The sequence below is a fragment of the Nomia melanderi genome, chromosome 4 (genome assembly GCF_051020985.1).
Source record: "Nomia melanderi isolate GNS246 chromosome 4, iyNomMela1, whole genome shotgun sequence".
Classification (NCBI taxonomy): Eukaryota; Metazoa; Arthropoda; class Insecta; order Hymenoptera; family Halictidae; genus Nomia; species Nomia melanderi.
Genome location: NC_135002.1, coordinates 15009191 through 15023835, shown reverse-complemented (window position 1 = coordinate 15023835; position 14645 = coordinate 15009191). Strand labels below are relative to the sequence as shown.

The 14645-nt window shown below is 35.1% G+C and overlaps 1 protein-coding gene across 23 annotated transcripts in view; it reads left to right on the top strand.

The window, feature by feature from the left end:
• The window catches only part of Dh31-R (Diuretic hormone 31 Receptor), a 179581-nt gene that overhangs the window by 25105 nt on the left and 139831 nt on the right, over positions 1-14645 (top strand). For 3 of the 23 annotated variants that reach the window (XM_076366587.1, XM_076366590.1, XM_076366581.1), the window contains exon 1: positions 7991-8088. The exons of 19 other annotated variants lie outside the window; for them this stretch is intronic. The gene's annotated coding sequence lies outside the window, so the exon portion shown is untranslated. Of the gene's footprint in view, positions 1-4384; positions 4998-7990; positions 8089-14645 lie in introns of those variants that run through there. One more of the 23 variants, XM_076366588.1, reaches the window with a different exon arrangement.

The following is a 14645-nucleotide window of genomic DNA, read 5'->3' as shown; positions in this document are numbered from 1 at the left end:
TTAATGGAATTGTTCAGTTCCCCCAAAAGAATCTGTTATGAAAATATTCATTTCACATGTTTGCGAAAGACGTGTAACAACAAACCTGCAGAGAAACCAATTTAAATTTTGTTCGTTGCTGCTGTCAGTATTATACTCTGAAAAGAAACGCAATTTTTTTCTATCGATTCGAAGTCACTGTTTCGATCAGTCGAAATATGTGCAACAATTCCCGTAAATTAAGCCTCTGTACTCGATAGGTGACTCTCAGTTACCATTTAATTTAATACAGCAAAATCATAAAGTCCGATATTTAACATTAAATTCTGCAAGATGCATCAATATATGAAATATTGAAATAAAATATCCTCGTTTCTCAGTTTATGCGTGATTTCTCGATAGGTTAGTTTAAAAAATGTCGTCTATGTCTCATCAGGAAACGTTGAAGATTTCTAGTGAAAAACTTGTGAGTGTAAAGGGTTAAATATCTTGTGAAAATTCGTATTTGCTTCGAAGTAACTCAAATACATGCGCCATCTGATCAGTATTTGCTATTTGTCTTCAATATTAGACATTTTGATTAAACGGAAACGTATTCTGAATATCAATTACTAAATCTTCATTGAAATTCTCTAAGGACAGTTGCTACGGTTAAAAAAGAAACAATAATACGGAAGACAATTCGAGTGTATACCTATTTTTATACACAGCAATTCAAACTTGACCGCATATTACATTGTCGTAATAGCGTTCGCGCTTTAGTGGTGAAATCTGCGGTACTCCATATATTAATTGGGTCGCCAACAATCAGTAGATTACAAGTCAAGTACCACGTGAGTCTCTTAGAAATCTACACGTGCGTCGTCCCTATAATTAAACTTTGTGGTTCCGCCGTGCCTATCACAGGATTTTGATAGATGTTATTAGAGTGTGTAATCTTCAAAACCACCGTACCTAATGACTAACGTAGTTTTAGTGGCTATTAAGTTCTCATCTCATTTCGAAGCACTGACGCAAAAAGTCATGTCAATATTTGATCTAACCATAACGACCGCTGTCATGTCAGTTTGTCCACGTTTTTTTCATTTAATTCAGGAAATTGAATTTCAACGAACCACTTCAGATGACAGTGACCATTACAGTTTAATAACATTTAAATAAAATATTGACTGTTTATATCATGAACGTTCATTGTTTCTTGATTCGATTAAAAAAACTAAATTTCAACGAATCATCTCAGATGACAGTGATCATGATATAATAATACTTGTACAAAATATTGACGTAACCTTTTACATTATGAATGTTCATTTTTCCCTGAGTCGATTCAAGAAATTGTACATGTATGTCAGCGAATCGTCCCAGATGGCAATGATCGTCATTGTATAATAATACTTGGATAAAATATTGTCTCTTTACATCACAAACGTTCATTGTTCCTTGACTCGATTCAGAACATTGAATTTCAACGAACCTCGATATCGATGTATTTGAAAGGAATAAATCCATACGAATGAATTTGGTCCCGCAAAGATCAGAATGCTCCAATAAATATTCTCAGTCCAGTGATCGTTAAGTTGAACGGTATCGATGAACCGGCGCGGCGGCAGTCGTTCGAGTCGTTCCGTTCCGCGCTCGCAAAACACATCTCGAGGTTGTCCATGATGCGATAAATCCGCGAATTACTTCGTTGACGCCATTCCGGCACAGCTGAAATAATAACGCGCGCCGGTGGATCGTTTTATCCGGCTGATTGGTAAACACTGATCCTGGGATCGACGCGGACCGGCGGGATCGATATATGCACACGAATATCAATCGATACGTCAGCCGAGGCTCGTTTCGAGAGATTCAATTCACATTTGTACCAGCGAGTAATTCGAACAATTCGATTAACGCGTTAAGCGCTGTGTCAGTCACTGATGACCGACGCTTCTGGATTGCTCGGAAACAATTATAATATGCAAGACGACTGATGGCGAATAAAAATGTTTAATAACGTTAGTAAATTGACAACAATGTAGTGCAAGGATTTTGATGTGAAATAAAGAATAATTGAAGTCATGAGTTATAATATAATATAATAGTTATATAAGAGTTATTGATTTAACTGTTTTTAGCTTACACAGAGCTGTTTAATAATAGTAAAAATGTATGTGTAGCCAATGCTTGCAGCAAGAAAGAATAAAATAGATAATAAATGAATGAAGGAAGATGAAAGGAAAGTTTGATTTTCTCGAAATGATTGGTTAACTTGTACTGTTTTGGAATTTATCACTTCAATTGTTTTTGCTTATCTTCACGTGCTAACTCATACTGTCAGCCGATTTCATGCTGGAACAACGATTTGATAGAGTTAATGGTCTAATAGTTTCTTGTCCGAATTGAAATGAAAGAATGAAAGGAACGTGAAACCTCCTAACATTTCATGGTACATTTTTTTTATATTAGTTTTATTCATGATTAATAAAATGGTTTCTTGTTTCATCCCAGGTTTCGTAGATTTATTTCTGAAACCCTGAATCTGAATAAACGGCACGATATCTTTATTGCGATACATAAATAGAAACTTATCAATTTTAATGAGTTGCCAGTTTCCATCGGCGATCAAGTCTCTTCCAGTTCATGTAATTTAATCACTCGAAATTATTCGCGAAGAATATTTTATATGAACACACGTTTAAAACCACGGTTATTTTATTAACACTTCTACAATCGTAATTCTACATTTTGATCTATTTATTAATTTCACACTGTTCCATACCATTTTCATGCACCGCCTAATTAATTATTCTCGCAGACGTGTGTTATGTTATTGAAATAAAATTGATAAAAGAATGTTAAAAATGAATCTACTTCACAAATTTGATATAAAAGGGATTACTTAAAAAAGGAAGTAATTATTGTAACACGAAACCTTAAAATTTCATAAATTCAAAGGATGTATCGTGTAATTTAAAGCGTTCGAATTAAATCGAGAATTAAATCTTAAAAAGTTTTCGAAGCGACTCGACGTAATTCCACGATCATGTTTTATTGCCAGCTTTATTTTATTTCTGTTGATTTATTTTAATCCTAACGTCTTCACTGTAATATTTTTGCTCCACTTCTATTTTGCACGCGCCAGTGTGAAACTTTAAACAATCGTACTCAATATTTTTCATTTTTTTTTTACTGTTACGTTCTCAAAGTAGCTTAACTATCGGTTTACCTCAGATATTCCAGCTTGTTTGTATTTCGCTACAACCTACACTTACTTACACATCTCGCCGTAGAATTGATTTACGCGTGGGATTGTAGCTCGACGAAATTCTGTTCGTATAAAGTTTTCATTGGCGCCGCTGAAACTGATCTGCCAGATTATTTCGCGTGAATTATAACTGACTTTAAGGAGTACTTTCCGGAGTGTTGGATTGAAAATAACATTTATTTGATGTGTTTAAAATGACAGTTTTAGTAGAGAAAGCGAGATTCCAATTGTATTGAAATATAACTATGTTAATTATTTCAATATATTTGGTATTATTTTTTGAATGAGAGAAGCGTAAGTTATCAATAAAGTAGTCGAACAAGTCACAAAAATCACGAAATTAATATTAAAATTAAATTAAACGAATATAGACTTAACGATAGATATATAAATTTATTATACGAACGTCCGATCCTGCGACGAGATTAATTTCAATCAGTTAATTTATCGTTAGCTTAAATCGCGCCGTATCTGTTTGTCTTTCATTAGAGGATCCATCGAACAAAGATTATGTTATCACGTTAAAGGATCAGCGCGTGTTTCATCGATGTGATGTCTATATATGATCCAATATTTAAAAATGTCTTAAGCTAGTCAGTAATTCTATTTCAATTAATTCTTCAGTATGTGGAAAAAAATCACAATAGTCTTTATACTTCTAAATTTTGATCCCTTACATTAAACTTAACAATTTGTTTAAATCTGTTATGAATTATTTACGTCTCTTCTTAAAAAGATTATTACTGACATCGAACGAATATTTGATCTTAAATGTTTTAATAAGATTCAAGTTGACGATAAATTAATATTAGAAATAAATCCAATATAATAAATCCAATGAAAATAGCTGGTGTTAATTTCCTTATTTCATAATTATTGATATCTCAAAAATTTTAGATATCTACAAAGTATTAGAAATAATTTTAAATATAATTATTTTCACTTGGATGCTATAACAAATATCTAAAGACACCGAAAGAAATCTGTTGTTAAAATTTTAACGAAAGTCTCATATCAATCGTATTAAAAACTTGGTAGTTTTAGTGTTAATAAATGTTGACCGATCTAAAATTACAGCTAACAATACCATGGTGCTCTGCACAAAATGGCGAAGACGGTTTGCTCATAATTATTCGGACATCATCGGTGCTTCACGACTGATACGACATGTCGAATTGGAGATGACCATCACCAGGGGACAAATATTTGTCAACGATGTAATATAGGACGTCTCAAGTGGGCTGTAGTTTACTGGCACAAGCTGTTTCGTAAACGAGAATCAATTTACGTTAGGAATCGTACGCTCTTCGCCCTTTGGCTAGACCTCTTCCGACCCAACTAAATTTAATTATGTCCTGTCCTCCAGCGAAATATCCTCGGTGACCACTTCCACCGATATGAATCTAATCCCGTTAACTGGAGAGCGTTCCCGACGCATAATTGTTCTTCCTTTGCATTGGAAATTTTGTACTTTAATCGTATACTACGTTCGCTGAATCGTTAAATACTGTAAACTTTAACAAGTCGTTGCTGTAGTTAATAAGACTAATTTAAATTGAAACGATGTTGAAATAATGAAATGGAAATAACGAAACTCATTTGCTTCGAACGAAGAACTTTGCAAGAAGAACGTTGAACAAGAAAGTACAAGAATGGCGGACAAATGGCTGCAACATTTGTTTCTTCAGATCCGTCCGTTCAATTCCCTACACAATCGACGTTGAAATTATATTGGAACTCTGAAACAGTGGAAACACCACGTATCGAGGTATTTTATTAGTAAATCATGTTTGTTATTTTTCCAATAAAATGGTAATAAAGTTTGAATTCAATGTATTCTCCCGCCAATTTTATTAAAATGGCGTCACATGTTGGGGGCTAGTAGTAGAGATTATTAAAGGACGTATGTTATCGGCTCTCTTAGGAGCCAATGCCGCATTTAATAAACAATTTATATTTATTTATGTATACCGTCCGATGAAGATTTTCAGCAGATAATTTAAATGTAAATTTACTATCAGCTTATTACGAATTTTGTGTCCCCGTGTCTAATACGCTGACGCTACGAATTTCAGTTTCCAATCCTTTTTCTTTGAAACAGCAATATTAATTAATCGATGACCTAGCTCCGCTGTCGTACGTTCAGAAGTATCGGGAGCGTCCTTCGTCCGCGTAGGGAACAACAGTATTTCTGTTGTGTAAGCGAACATTTGTGATTCGCATCGATGGTATGCAAATGCGGTGAATAATACGCGGGCAGCTGCATTCGAACAGATAGAATTGTTCAGGTATTTCGAGCGTCGCGCGTCATTGTTTGTCCATCTTCGATTTAGGGAGGCGAATTCACGATTGTTTCTTACTTGGTCAACTGATACTAACAAAATAACGCATCAACCTTCGTCAACTTATGTAGAGCAAGCCAGGCAAAGGTGATCCACTTTTTTAAAAAGAACCACTAAATGGTAAACATTATTAATATATTACCTAACAAAAAGAAAATATATTTGTGTAATTAAATACATATAAGAAGAATAGTTAAATAGGGCTCTGTACAAGATACAAAATAACACTAAAGATAATTAAAAATCAGAATAAAATTAGGTTATTACCCTATAACAATTATCTCAAATAATAATATTTCCCTTTACTTTTTCTATTATTAGCCACCCGTACTTTTTAGTCGAAAGCCTCAAGTTTATCGCGATCCTTTAACCCCTTAATCTACGATTTATTCCCTAACTATTATCGCTACATCTACTTCGCCATTAATAACTTATTAAGACAAGAAAAAATTCTAGGTATATTTTAGGTCCATCTCTACTTTAAAATATAATAATTGATAACAGAAGAATGATATTTAATTTGAATTCCAAAGAATCGAGTAATATTTATGCTTGTTCAATTCTATTTCTGAACACTTCGACTCTCATTCTTTCTTTTTCCTTCCCTCGCGTTGTTCTTTTCCACGCCCGCCATGCTAAAATCTTCGTTTCTCGTGGTGGATTCGATTCTACTTCGTAATTACAACCCCTCGATCTCGTTGTGGTTATCTAATGTTCACTGTATTACATTTTCAATATTTTGACCAAATATTCCTTCCTTCGTGGATTTATGATTCGATTACATCGGATCATCTATTGAGCTAGTGTCCGAATTATACGCAGCCAGGACAGGCGCGATTTAACCGGGAATCCCTTTTTATGCGAGTGTTGTCGACGACACGTATTTCCGCGAGATTAGCTTGTGGTATCACGCGTGGTTCGTTGCGAACGCGCGCTACGATCCGCATCACAGATCGCGTCAAAAAGATTCCCGATAATGCGATAACCGCGGCGTTCCGCGCGTAATAGCCGGCGCATAGATGCTGAATAATCGTCGCATCGATTCATTAAATGCTCGCCGTGAATGCAAAAGTGAGCACGCAGTCGAGAGAAATTGAGGCGGCCGTGCACCGTGGAATCGCGAAGTGGCGGGGCCGATTTAATGAACGCACGTGTTGACCGTAATCGTTCGCATTTCATCTCGCGACCACCCCCATATTGTTAAGGGGTCATCGTAGGGAAGAACTATTGATATTTTCCTTTTCATTTCTCCGACACTGTGAACCTTGACCAGTTAAATGCGTTTGACGAGTGTACATGTCATCTTAAAACTGAATTGTGCTGACTTTTTCAACGACAGACTATTTATTTTTTTAGACAAAAATGTAACTTCTCTTCATTACACTTTAGTTTTTCGTTAGAATATATTATAAGTGCATTTTGGCCCACTTTATTATTTGACACTTTTGGACACTTTATTATTTGATTTTATTGCATGCGCAATAAGAAATTTTTCAAACTAAACTCCGCACTTAACGGGTTAACACTAAATGTATCGGCATTTTGTATACACCTATTCTTACCGTAACTGATCAAATAATTAGTTTTAAAATAAACGTAAACAAATTAAAGGATCAATTTTTCTTAGTGAAGACAAAAAGAAAACGAAAGACAAAAATTGAAAAGCTAATTGATCGGACAATATAAGAATTCATGTAAAATTAAATGAACGAAGGGAAACGCAGAACTTTTAATCAACGTTGAAAACTGATCGTGGTGCGTTTAGTGTTAAAGAAGGTGGTTTTAATTCTTTACAGTGGAACATGGAACAATTAGTCCGATATAGTCTTTTAAAGCACGGAAATGTCATGTCATGTCAAAACACGGACATGTCTTTTAACATTTTAGTGACTAACGCATGTTTCAGTAGCAATTTTCATAATTACAATATTTCATTAAATGCAACAAATCGTTTTAATGAACTAATTATAAAGCTCGAAAAAAAGATCTCTTCAACTTCTTTCACAGTATGCAATACATTACGATTTTAGATACAGATACACGTAAAAGTAATTGAATTTTCTTTACGCGATATATAAAATGTCACAAAGGTATTAATATTCCTTCCAAATATTATTAATATATTGATTTTCAATTCCTTTCTTCTGAAAGTGGCAGGAATGTCCGCGGTATTAGTATAGATTAAGCACCTGTTTTATTTTCTTGCTTTGGACACGTGAATAGAATGATACAAGGCGTACCAACCAATGAAGAGTTGAAATCATAATTCATGTTCATTATTAAAAAGAAAAAAGGAAGAAATATTGTCCACTTTCGAGATTGTTTGACCAGAATGAACCCTTAACGTTGACCGATTTCAATAGACGTCAAAATCAACATAGCCTCGAGCTGCGGCTACCATGCTGTGAGCTGTCGATACGACAGTGCTGGAACAATGTGTTGCCAGAAGCGATCGGTCTGTACCATATTGGTGAAGCGAATCTAGTGACTTGGTGAAACACTGCTAGGTGCTAAACGGTAAGGACTCCGGCTGTTAACAGGTTGAGTGACTCTTGGGCTATCAGTGAACCACTTTCAAGTTGCCGTGCATACCGTTTTTACAGTTTCCTCTGGGAAGAAACATCAAGATCGAGTTTTTCATAATAATATTGAAATTAGAACGTAATCATCCTACGCAGAACTGTAATCGCATTGCATCACGTCTTTTCTTTTCTTTCGGAGTCTTTAATTACAAAATTTCACTATGAACTTCAAACAAGATACTTTTTCTGCTTTTACTGCTGCCGTCTATACGTCGTTATACCTTTTATTGCACTGTAATCACAATAATGAATTGCAGGTTCTCGTTAATCGGTTCTTCGTAATTATAAGGAAGACCGTTTGAAGCAACGGAGTCTAGCAATTCACCATTTCCTTCGTTTATTTAGTCTTAACGTGGAACGTTCTAATAACTCTTTTCAATCTCCGAATGCTATTGATTCTACGGGTCTGCCGAATGAACCTCCAATAATCTTTATGCATTTCGACTGAATTTTAAAAACATTCGGTTTCAATGTTGCCACGCGATTCTGAGGAACAGGTGTTTCGTATCAAATTTCAGCATTGTCGCCGAATTTCCTTTTCCTTCGGCTACGTGATTTATTGTTGTTTCCTAAATCCAATTAATTCACTGCCATGTTTGTCACGGGGACGCGCATTTGTTTTGTTTAATGAAAACATTTCATTACCGGGACCAGGGATTGATTAATGAAATCAGGCAAGAAGCCGTATTAAAACGGTCTAGCTGATTTATGGAAAGATTACGTGAGAATTTTGGGGCGTGTGTATAATTCATCGTGGCCCTTCCCAATGGCCGAAAACTGGAGCTGACCTACATTTTAATGGGGTCCACAGAAATCGAATTCTATTTTGATTCATTGCATCAGTTGTGCATGACTGTAAATTCTTGAAATTGGTCGAGCGTTTTATAATCACTTTATATAATAGAAAAAGACTATATAAATATCCACATTTTAATTATGATACTTAAACGTTTTTAGAATTAATATTTTTTAATTCGTCAATTAATCTATATAATATATTTCATTTATTACACAAAAAAAACTTTTAACAATCGGTGTACACAAAATGGCGCCAACAGAAGTTGCCAGCTAACTTCCTATGACAAAATGGCGGCTATCTACCGCACACGTGATACGCAAACAATAGTAACAAGAATGTTACTCGTAGCAGATATCCCGTTGATATATTGTTTCCTGGATAAAGCTCGATTTCCGAATAAATATAGATTTTGGTTTCCGGTTCTTGAAAATCGTATGGGGCCGAGAGAGGCGATACTGGGAGCGAAGCTTGCATAGCTCCCACAAGCTTCTCATCGGATTAGCTTCCTGGCGCAGCTGTTGCCGTAAATCTATTTTAGCGTACACACTTCGGACGTTTATCGATGAAACGGATTCGCCAGCTTTTTCCACGACTCTTCTTTTCGTCGCGGTTGTCCCTGGGTGCGCAACGAAGAACGTAAAACCGACGTGCCTCGAAGTCAACTATATTTCTCACACAAGTTTTGCCCTAACTTTTTCACATTTTTGTCTTAATACTAAAACTACCAGACGGGTCAAAAGTGCTATTCCTGATTTCTTCATTTTCCAGTTATTAGAAAGACAATGTTCCCCTGAGAAATTAGTAAAGAAGTTATAAATCAATTAAAGTCTCAATAGATGCACTCTTGAATTTTCTATACAGGAACTTTAAAAAGTCAATTTAACTGCTCGGTAGTTTTACTGTTAAATAATAATACATAACATTACCATTTATTGCTTCATTATTCATTTATTTGTTCGATGAAGCGTGTTCCATACATTATTTCAAATACTGTTGTATAAAAGACATACACGTTGAGATTAATTAACATTATTTACCAGCTATGCAAACAACGTCCTTCGCGTTTTAGTAATTTAAAATATAATTATGTAGATTTATCGACGTTCGAGGCGACGAATCAATAATTATAAATTCAGGAATTCACTGCGGGAAGTATATAAAAGTAAAATTAATTTGAAAATATGGCGAACCGTATATTTTCACCCGCAGGCTAAATATTTCTCACTGTCTTGGCCTCTCACATTAAAAATCTCCCGCGGAATGAATAATTGCTCGTCCGTTTCACTAAACAGAAAATAGATAGTCTGAAAAAGAAGGCGCGAAGTCCTCGAAAACGAATGTGAAACATTATCTACCGTCCTGTCCACGTCGTCGGCGACGGAAGGGAGTAGAGCGAAAAAAGAATGCGCGCAACTTCCTGCGAAAATGTGTTGGTACAGGAAAAAAATGTCTACCCGCGGCGTGGAACTAAAGTGAACTCGCATGTATGCTACACGCCGCGAGATTTGTTCCGTAACAGTCTCGTAACAGTCTCGTAACAGGTCACGTGTATACATTTCGTAGCGAAGTTTGTTCGCTAAATTAAATAACGTTCACGCGGAAATGCGAGTAGCGATTAACCAGCGAAATAATTGTAAGCACAACACAAATTATGACGTGCAAATTGTAATACTTCTTTGTTCCGCTTTGGTTGTTCATTAAAATATACCCTAGGCACATTCGTCCTGCGTTTAACGAGTACACGCCTCATTTTTTCGTTTCATTGCGCGCAAAACGAGAGATTTTTTAAACTAAACTCCACAGTTAACACTAGATTTACGAATATTTATTGTACAGTTTGTTCTAAGTTTTTAGAAAAATTGACATTTGTTCGTTTAGATTTCGGAAATTAGAGGTTTAAACGTAGCCGATTAGGATTCATATTAACGTACCTGCATTGATCAAAATCGGCACAAACATTTAACAAATAATGTTTATAAAATTCAGTATAAGTCGATATGACTCCTTCCATAAAAAATACGTAAATTTATCGTTTCAAGAGTTAAACAACTATTTCGTCTCTTTCAATCGAATAGTTTTCTTGGCAACAAATGTCGCTCGACATGTGTTTCGATGTGTACGTGACTTAAGAGTCGTGCCCCGAAAAAAAAGAGGAACGCGAGAGAACGAAAAAATATGTTTGGTCCACAGACGCAGGTGTCGTGTCTGTTGTGTGCCGTTGATGAATGAGTTAGATTGGTATTGGAAAGTTGCGGTCGGTGGTTAACTGGTTGGAAGCTGGCGTTGGGCCAGACACCGTGTATGAAGCCGCAACCGCCTCTACAGAAACTATTTCTTGCTAAATCGAAGATCACCCGATGTTCCCGGAACAGTTGTAAGAAACGTTTGGCGATTCGTCTTCGGCACCCGATTGGTCGCGCGTGCTACCTTTACTGATTAGAGAGACGAATCCCTCCGTTCATGCCGATCGTACCGCCAATGTTTACGGGGACCGTCTCTCCGCGATTCTCGTTTCCTGTGATTTACGTTCTCCTCGCGTGCTTATTAACCCTTTAAGCGCTATGGATGTACATAGGGCAAAGGCGCTTAATATGGAACACTAGGATATTTCGGAAAATAACTTAATGTGTCAGTTACCATGGGAAACACTTAATTGGCGATGGAAAATAATTGGTTGGACATCAATTAAGAATTTGTCATTGAATGAGAACATTATTGTGTTTGCTAGTTTTCTGAAAGACGAGTTAAATCGTCAAATTCCTTAATGTAGATAGGATAAAAATTGTTATTTTTTCATTATTTATTATTGAACCTGTTCGTTTTCAACTATTCAAAAGCAATTTGCTGCAAATTTATTTTCTTTTTGGAATACTTATTATTTTTCTATCGAAATACGTGGGTTCCTAATATGGAACATATTCCATATTGGCTGCACATTCTTTGTTAATGTTACATATTATGTTATATTTTTATTTTAATTGCTATTGGGAGATTTATTGGAAAATCCTTAGGCATTGATTGTTAGTCTTCAATAAACTGTTCAATAACTTGGAATACTTAGATAATGTGTAAACCTTATGTGAAATAGAATTTTTTTAACACGTTCACTAGTCCACAAAATGAAATTGATGCTATAGATAGGTATATTTGTATTCAGATATTCGATGACTGCTTTTAACTTTCTTCTTTCTCAATATTTTATTTAGAAGATTCGTTAAATTCGATGAAGTAATATAACTGAAAAGATGGCCATCGAAACAAATAGTAAGGAACATATTAAGGTTACAAAAAATTTTTCCATAAATAATTGAATTATGTATCGAATTCTCTTTATTTTATGCAGTACATTTATTTGACGTTTGCAAATGATACGATAACGTTGATTGATCGGTACGATAAGGATTCAACAGGTCAACGCGTTCGCTGTGAACGACGTCGTTTGATCGTACGTTCCTTGTGTTTATTAGTTTGAATGAAAAAATTGGATTTTCATTCAATCCAACGATATGCTAATTAGATATTCATCGAAGCATTTACGTACAAGAATTCCTCTATTATCTTGAACGATACATTTTATATAGATTTATTTGTACTCGTGTTATACATATTTTTCTTAATGCAACGATGCAGTTCGCAGGAAACGAATTCCGTTATCTAGGCCACTGTTGCCTATATGATGAAGTTCAGGATTTTGTAAGAGATTCGTAATAATAGAAGATTCCCGATGAGTTTATGGTTATGAAAACCGTGCACAAAAAGGCCTGATAAAAGGATTTCCGAGTATCTTTTTAAAAATGAATTATATTACGTAAGCCCTGACTGCCGAGCATGATTTATTTCGAAAGGCCCTATATTTCTTTAAATTCTATCAGTGGCCACGAAAGAAGCCTCGTTCCAATTTTCCTCAACGCGAGCGAAGATATTTTTGCGCGTGCCTTTGTGTTATCCTCCGTTGGCGGAACGTGGTCGGTCGATCATCGAAATTCTGCTGTAAATATGTTTGATCCAGGAAGAAACTTCATTTTTCCTTCGACCATGTTTACCCGTGCGATGAAATTTCATCGAATAACACTGCTCCACGAAACACCAGAACACAATATCTATTTCCGACCTCTGTTCTAATGAAAGCCAGAAGCATGCGATATTTTAATAATATTTGGCAATATCCCGCAGCTTTCGTGCGGAAATTCGGTTTGATACGAAAACGACATTCCTATTTCATGAAGAAAATATTGGAAAATAATAGAAAATGATACGGTAGACTGTAAGCGCTATCGAAACGCGATATAAATTCCTTTGGTGTTGTTCGTAGGGCACTATCGTTTAAAAAATAATAGTCAGCGTTATCTTAGCCATCTTCGCGCCGAGTTGCGATAAAATATGCAAATCCGTCGATAAACGGGCACCAAATGCAAACACCTCGCCGGAAACCTTGATTCGGGATCATTAATTCCCAAAAGTCGAATTAAGGAATCCCTTTGTGTTCCTTATCATGTGTAGATACCGTTTTTCCACCGAATGGTGAAACTGATGAAAAATTTCAGTATGAATAACTAATACATCCTGTTGAACTTCGATGGAGACAATCAAAATATTATTATATCGGAGACACGTGTTCTTATGGAATGCTCAAATATCGTTACGTAGCAGGTGTATAAAGTTGAATTAACACTAAACATACCGCGACCGCTCAAATGATCGGTTTTAAAATTTGATTTAAGATTTTGTATTTTCTTTCGTTTATTTAACTTTATATCCGTTCTCGTATTATCCGATTAATTGGTTTTTCAGTTTTTGTGTTTCCTTTCGTTTTCGTCCAAGAAAAATTTATCGTCAAACTTGTTACATTCTGTAACTGATTATTCGCTGGTTCCAGTATACAAAGTGCTGGTACGGTTAGTATTAATAGTGTGCATTAATTAAATGAAGTTTAAATAAATGAATGTTCTAAATAAATAAACTGGAAGATTGTTGATATTTGTCGAACATAGAGAACTTTTAATTTAACACTGTTTAATTTAATAGTGTGAAATTTGTCTTGATAATTCTTTAAAAGGACACAAGATGTGTCGATTAGTGTTAATTAACTTACCGATTCATATCGGTTAGAGATTTCTTATTAGAAAAATTTGTTAAGCTATATTAGTCTGGTAGACCTTGATGGTATCATACTTGAACACTTTCTATGTTTAATAATGATTACGTTTATTGACGTATATTTTTCCCATTGTTAATGAAGCTCAAAATATTTTAAATATGTAATCGACTACTATAAATAATACAGGAAGATTCTGCAAAATACACGTATCTTTCAAACTTGATTTTACTGTTTTTATATTTATCCTCCCATAAGATTCTCTGACATAATTTCGTATTCAAAATATTATTCGAAACGGGACGCGTAGCGAATGTCTAAATGACGAAAATATCGCCGTGTAACGTAATTACATCGAGTACTCGGGAGTTTGATGAAGTTTCGTAGTACTTGTGCGTTAATTTTGAGTGGTGTCTACATGCATATTGACGTTAATACATATAACACACTAGTAACCGCGTTGGAGGAAGTATATTCTTGTAACGATGAAAATATTTGTCAAAATACCCGTCGGGTACAATCTAAATAGAAAATATTCGCAAAAAAATTAGCTACATCATTTCATATAGCAGTTTTTTTACAAAATTGTTTGATAAAA